This window comes from Pelobates fuscus, chromosome 1 (assembly GCF_036172605.1).
Source record: "Pelobates fuscus isolate aPelFus1 chromosome 1, aPelFus1.pri, whole genome shotgun sequence".
Taxonomy (NCBI): domain Eukaryota; kingdom Metazoa; phylum Chordata; class Amphibia; order Anura; family Pelobatidae; genus Pelobates; species Pelobates fuscus.
In genome coordinates, this window is record NC_086317.1 from 311,917,794 (window position 1) to 311,925,276 (window position 7,483).

The 7,483-nt window shown below is 42.8% G+C and overlaps 1 long non-coding RNA gene across 1 annotated transcript in view; it reads left to right on the forward strand.

The window, feature by feature from the left end:
* Window positions 1-7,003, forward strand: part of LOC134594480 (uncharacterized) — a 14,510-nt gene extending 7,507 nt beyond the window's left edge. Inside the window, exons 3-4 of the long non-coding RNA XR_010090326.1 lie at window positions 1,877-1,960; window positions 6,516-7,003. This is a non-coding gene — a long non-coding RNA (uncharacterized LOC134594480). The remainder of the gene's footprint in view (window positions 1-1,876; window positions 1,961-6,515) is intronic.
* The last annotated feature ends 480 nt before the right edge of the window (window positions 7,004-7,483 follow it).

Sequence of the window (7,483 nt, forward strand, 5' to 3'; positions counted from 1 at the left end):
TATTCTGTCCCTTCTCTCTTTTGTGCTGCCCCTTCATTCTCTGCCCCTTTCTCTCTTTTATTCTGTCCCTTCTCTCTTTTTTCTGCCCCTTCATTCTCTGCCCCTTCTCTCTTTTATTCTGCCACTTCATTCTCTGCCCTTTCTCTCTTTTATTCTACCCCTTCTCTCTTTTATTCTGCCCCTTCATTCTCTGTCCCTTCATTCTCTGCCTCCAGGGAGAAGGAACCAAATCCCGTGACTTTGATGTCCAAGAGATCGCGAGAACTCAGACTGAGGAAGAGTAGTGACTGCACGTCCGTCTGCGTTCTCGCGATCTTTCGGCCCCCAGTGAAACCCTGCGCGCCGCTCAGGACCGTGGCGTTCAAAGATCCAGGGATCCTGAGCAGCGCTCGGGGATTCATTGGAGGCCACAACAGATAGGATTAGCCAAATAACCTGTGGGGCCGTATTAAACCACAACGCGGGCCGCAATTGGCCCGCGGGACGGACTTTGGACATGACTAGTATAGAGAGATTGCTCTGCAGTTTGGAGAGATTGGACTGCCCTTGTGAGTGTTCAACCAATGCACCCAGCAGCAGGCTGTGTGGTCACATCCCTCTCTGCATTATAGACAATATACACAAATACACAGGGAGTGTGCACCTAATACCAAATTGTAATAATTTTACATCCAAATTGCAAAATGTAGGATCAAATAGCCAAGCTGTGCCTAAGCTGAGAATTTCATCAAATCAATTATGTTTGTCTACAATTCATAATTAATATTTAAATTAACTAGATTAACTAGATTTCACAGTTTAACGAATAAACCTGAGTAGTTTATTACCTAAACTAAAGAATGCAGGGCTAAATTATTGGCCAGTGGATGCAAGTGGCAGGAGTACAGGGCATTTTACTCAACTTAAGCTGGTGATCTGAGCAGCCCTTTAACATTCTAAGAATTATGAATGTGTAGGGGTCGGGGGCATATTCAAAAGGGTTTGGAGACACCCTGGCCTAAACTGTCCCTTCTCACCACTCAGAAAATGAAACCTACAGTCCATATTTTCAAATACAACCTGGTGCACATTGGGTGTCTAATAGGGAGACCATAAAGCAGATCCCTAAATAACAGGATGGAGGAAACTGTGGTGGACTCTACAATGCCCATCTACTAGTATAGGAAGTGGGTGGATGGATGCCCCCAGATATAATAGTGATAGAAGTGAGACTTGGCTGATTACTACCCCCCTTCCCCACTCCTTTATGCATTACCATTTAAACAAGATGAAAGAAAAAAAAAAAAACGTTACCAACATTGGCATTTCTTCTAACTTTTACAACAATTACATTTTAACAAAATATTTTACAATAAGGTGAAATAAGAGAGATCAGTTATATAATTTTTTATTATGTTTGCTGTACTTTTTTGGCTTCACAATGTTTCACTACACATGTTGTTTTGTAAAATATTGCAAAGCCACACACTATTATAAAAAGCATACAAAGCAAAAGCATCTTCCCCCAAGATTGAGGATCTCACCTGAGGAGGAGACTGTCTTGGCTTTGGATAGCAGGTAGGATTTATGGCTTTTAGAATGTGTGTAATTAGCAGTCAATAGGTATTGTAAAATATCAAATGTTTTCTGTAATTGTGTGCAAATAAATGTTTCCATATAAAAAGTCCTTTCTTCAATCTCTTGTATAGCTTTTTTTTTTTAGGTAGTTTGTTACAGCCATGTCAAAGAGTTACTGCTGACTTTACCATCATTGGATGTTTAGGGCTTAGACCAGGCCATATAAGTTGAAGAATGCATTTGCAAATATACTGTGACCTGGTGTAGACCAGAGAGAGACCAGAATATCATCAGTGAATTTTTTTTTTTTTAAAAAAAGGATGTTGTTGGAGTAGATGATCAGCTTGCAGAATCTGATACAAAATAGTTAACTTGAAAAAAAATCTACACAATTTATGGTCAGGTGAGTAGAAACCCAAATATTTTATAATAGTTATATATATATATATATATAATATATATATATATATATATAATATATATAGTTATAAATATCTAATATATATATAAATCCAAATAGGTTTTGGTGGGGAAAAATTGTGATTGAAAACCCCTTCCATTATTTATATATATATATATATATATATATATATATATATCAATCATAGTTTATGATATCTAAAATATATAACGCAAAAATCAATTTGCATATATTTGCTGAGCTTCCCTGTAACAGTTTATCAAAACTAAATAATTTAATTATATTTGTTATACAGGGAGTGCAGAATTATTAGGCAAATTAGTATTTTGACCACATCATCCTCCTTATGCATGTTGTCTTACTCCAAGCTGTATAGGCTCGAAAGCCTACTACTAATTAAGCATATTAGGTGATGTGCATCTCTGTAATGAGAAGGGGTGTGGTCTAATGACATCAACACCCTATATCAGGTGTGCATAATTATTAGGCAACTTCCTTTCCTTTGGCAAAATGGGTCAAAAGAAGGACTTGACAGGCTCAGAAAAGTCAAAAATAGTGAGATATCTTGCAGAGGGATGCAGCACTCTTAAAATTGCAAAGCTTCTGAAGCGTGATCATCGAACAATCAAGCGTTTCATTCAAAATAGTCAACAGGGTCTCAAGAAGCGTGTGGAAAAACCAAGGCGCAAAATAACTGCCCATGAACTGAGAAAAGTCAAGCGTGCAGCTGCCAAGATGCCACTTGCCACCAGTTTGGCCATATTTCAGAGCTGCAACATCACTGGAGTGCCCAAAAGCACAAGGTGTGCAATACTCAGAGACATGGCCAAGGTAAGAAAGGCTGAAAGACGACCACCACTGAACAAGACACACAAGCTGAAACGTCAAGACTGGGCCAAGAAATATCTCAAGACTGATTTTTCTAAGGTTTTATGGACTGATGAAAAGAGAGTGAGTCTTGATGGGCCAGATGGATGGGCCCGTGGCTGGATTGGTAAAGGGCAGAGAGCTCCAGTCCGACTCAGACGCCAGCAAGGTGGAGGTGGAGTACTGGTTTGGGCTGGTATCATCAAAGATGAGCTTGTGGGGCCTTTTCGGGTTGAGGATGGAGTCAAGCTCAACTCCCAGTCCTACTGCCAGTTTCTGGAAGACACCTTCTTCAAGCAGTGGTACAGGAAGAAGTCTGCATCCTTCAAGAAAAACATGATTTTCATGCAGGACAATGCTCCATCACACGCGTCCAAGTACTCCACAGCGTGGCTGGCAAGAAAGGGTATAAAAGAAGAAAATCTAATGACATGGCCTCCTTGTTCACCTGATCTGAACCCCATTGAGAACCTGTGGTCCATCATCAAATGTGAGATTTACAAGGAGGGAAAACAGTACACCTCTCTGAACAGTGTCTGGGAGGCTGTGGTTGCTTCTGCACGCAATGTTGATGGTGAACAGATCAAAACACTGACAGAATCTATGGATGGCAGGCTTTTGAGTGTCCTTGCAAAGAAAGGTGGCTATATTGGTCACAGATTTGTTTTTGTTTTGTTTTTTTGTTTTTTTTTTATATTCTTTATTTTTGTTGTGCGGTTAATAACAAACGGGCCCTTGGTGCCACAATAGCAGTCCAGGGCAAAACAATCATATACAGTTTCAACGTGGCTAACAATAATTCTGCACACATTTTTAATTTTTTAGAGAGATAAGTCAAACGTCGTGTTGTCAAGTAGGGCATACGTGACATAGCAATGGTCATATCGGGTAACTGATGGGTCAGGTATGCTGTTGGTGTTACATGACAGTTTTAGAGAATCCTGCCTTCCCTATGCTCTGTGGGTGGAGGTGATATCGGGACAGCTAATCTCTTGCCACTTAGCCACATTCATAAGATAGGGTACCTGCTAGGAGCTAGTCGTCTAGGTGATCACTGTCAGTGTATGTTAGTCTCGCTAGGACTATTGCTGGGGCCAGGAGTTTGATGCCCGGCTAAAGGGCTGCTTGTGTCGGTCGTTGATGTGCTTCTGTCGGGTATGGGGGGGTTAGTGCGCGGTCAGATAGTCGCTTCACGGAGGTGTGCGTACATACAAAAAGAAATAGGAATACAAATATACAACTTGTGGTAGTTTAGGGTAACTGAGAGTAGCTATGGGTGTTGGGTACCCCGTGTCATATGGAAGAGTTCAGGTGGTGACCGGTACGGCACCCATCGGTGGAAACTTCCGCGGTACGAAGGTTGTCACCTTTGCCGGGTCCCAGCGTTGAGGTGCAGGAGTGGGCCTTTGGGATCCCTCAGGTGGCAGCGAGTCCAGTGTGAGTCCCATTGTGTGCAACAGAGCCTGAGCTTCCGTGAGGTCGCGGACTGTGTGCTGAGATTCTCCATGTAGGACTACGAGGGTTCGTGACAGCCGCCACTTGTACTGGATGCTCTTCTGCCTAAGGAGGGTGGTAACCGGGCGGAGAGATCTCCGCCATGCCAAGGTCCCTCCCGAGAGGTCTGGATAAAGGGTGAGTTGCGATCCTTCGAAATTGTAAGAGTCCCGGTCTTTGAGAGCCATGAGCATTGCCGCTTTATCCCTGCCATTGCGGAAGCGAACTATTAGATCCCTCGGGGCTGCTGCTGGAGCTTTCGGTGCTTTCGGTATGCGGAAACAGTCCTCCATCGCCATGGATTTGGCCTGCCTTGGGGATAACAGTGCCACCATGAGGCGTCTCAACATATGCGGCAGCTCCTCTGTGGGTATAGCCTCTGGGATGCCCCTGATTTTTAGATTGTTTTTGCGCCGCATGTCTTCCAGGATCGCCAGTCTAGTATCGAACGCAGCGTTCTGTTTCTGGAGCCCCTGTATGGTTTGCTGCATGGAGGCAATTTGTTGTGTATGCTCCTCCGTGGACGCTTCTACGGTACCGATCCGGCCTGTCAGGCCCTGGAGGTCTGTGCGTAGGTTCGCCACGTCAGCCAGGATATTGTGCTGAAGCTCCGCCAGCAGAGTTTTCAGCACCGCTGTTGTTACCGGCTCTTTGTCTGGGCTGATCGGTTTCATTGCTGGCGCCATTCTAGACGGCAGATCGTCTTCGTCGTCCTCCAGGGACAGTTCTTCAGACAGGTCTGAGTAGGCCTCAGGGTAGTCGGCCATTTTGGGCCGGCCGGCCTGTTGTGTCTGCCTCAGGAGCACGCCAATGTCTTGGCTTAATCGGGGTATATCGGGCTTTATCTTTTTGTTTTTTCGACCCATGTTGTATCGTGGGTCCACCGCCTGTCTATCCCGGTGTCTCGGTTCGGTAATACTGTGGGTAAAGTTCGTAAGGAACGCGATGTGTCTCGGAGCTCTGAGACCGTGCGGCCATGCAGGTCAGTCGCTTAGCCACGCCCCCTTTTGTTTTGTTTTTGAATGTCAGAAATGTATATTTGTGAATGTTGAGATGTTATATTGGTTTCACTGGTAAAAATAAATAATTGAAATGGGTATATATTTGTTTTTTGTTAAGTTGCCTAATAATTATGCACAGTAATAGTCCCCTGCACACACAGATATCCCCCTAAAATAGCTAAAACTAAAAACAAACTAAAAACTACTTCCAAAAATATTCAGCTTTGATATTAATGAGTTTTTTGGGTTCATTGAGAACATGGTTGTTGTTCAATAATAAAATTAATCCTCAAAAATACAACTTGCCTAATAATTCTGCACTCCCTGTATGAATGCACACATTTTTTTTAGTGTTTTTCACTTTAGCGTGATTTGTCCGCAATTCAAAGTGAAAAAATAAATTAAGTCAATTGAATTTAAAAGTTTAGGCCGAAATAGCCAAGCTGTTAAATTAAATTAAAGTCAGTTGTGTTTTCATCACTTTTTGCCTGAAATTTTAAATTCACTTTGAATTCCTGACGATTCACACTGTAATGAGTAACCATGGTAAAATAATAGGCAGTTCCAGTTTGGACCAGTAAATGGTGCTCTTGTACTGTGTGTAAATGGTAGAACAGAAATACACCATGAAGTTCTCACAAATGCAAATCCTGCACAAAGAAACAGTATACAATATAATTTCTTGTACAGACTTATTTTTTTAAAGGAACACAAACATTTATTTCTAACCTATAGTGTTCTAGTGAGTATTTAGTTTCCTGTCCACCTAAATCAAAGAAATAAAGAGTTCTACTTATCTTTTCGCTCTCCCCATGCCTGTGTTTCCACAGTTTCCCTGCCTCTCCAGCTCAGATCATTAATCCTGATGGTCTTAGACAATCCAATGCTTTCCCAAAGAGACCAATTGGGTCTACTCAGCAACCTTGAAAGCTCAACGAGGAAGCGCTTTAGAAGGATTTCTGAGCATATTTGGCAGAATTTTCTTGGGACATAGGTGTGAGGGAGGCAGCCAATCTCCTTGCCTTCAGTCTATCAGGACTCAGAAATCTCCACTTAGATCTTCATTTCCTTCCACACGCCGGTGTGGTTATTCTAGCACTTCTTCTTAGTCGCACTTAAGCTAGTAAACTCCTGTGGGCCTAAGATTAATAATCTGTTTGTCCTCACCTTTTCAGAATGGCGGCTGCAATCGAATTGGTAGAGGCCCCAAGGCAGGGACTGCCAACGGAGGCACGTATGAGCTTCTGGAGGCCTTTGACCACTTGTGCACAAACTTTTACATGAAGTTGGAGTCTCAACAGAAATGTATGGGTCAAGAACTCTCTTTCCAACAGTTTGACAAGTTAAGACAGGAAGCAGGCCTCTGCCCACACAAGCAAATCAAGACTTTGAGATTTTATTGTCCAAGCCTCTCTGGGAGACCATTTAGGGGAATCCACCCTATTGCACTGCCATCAACTAACAGATTCCTACATCTGCAGTGTCAGGTCTGGAAGGTACTTTGTTTATCCTCACATACTTACATGGTGACTGGTTGGTGGCTGCCCCAAGGGCTTACTGTTTGGACAGTAGCAAACTAATGTAGACAGTGCCCTGGTGCCAAAGTTGTCTCCCTTGTAGATAAGGGATGGCCAACAGGTAGATCCACAGCTGTCTTAAAACTCCCACAATGCTTTATAACCTGTGGATCTACCATTTGGACATCCTTGCAGGGTTGTATTTGTGAGGAGTGCCTGCGTGTGAATATAGGTGTACTTTTCTATGGAATATGTGTGTGACTGTTTGTGTATTTGTGTGTAGTGCTGTTGTTTAAATTCAGTGGAATGTTTGAGGGTGGTGTTAGGGCTTTAATGCAGGGATGTGTTTGTAACTTATTGTTTGCATGCAGAGGTGTGTTTACACAATACAGTACAGTATTCATGTTTAAATGGAGTAATGGGTTTTTGTGTACTGTTCGTGTTTGAAAGCAGTTATGTGTTTGTGTGTAGTGTTGGAATGCAGGTCAGTTTATCTGTACAGTGTTCATGTTTGAAAGCAGTTGTGAGTTTGTGTGTAATGTTAAAGGAACACTATAGGCACCCATATCACTTCATCTCAATGAAGTAGTCTGGAATCCCCTCCCCCCCCCCCCCCCCCCCATTTT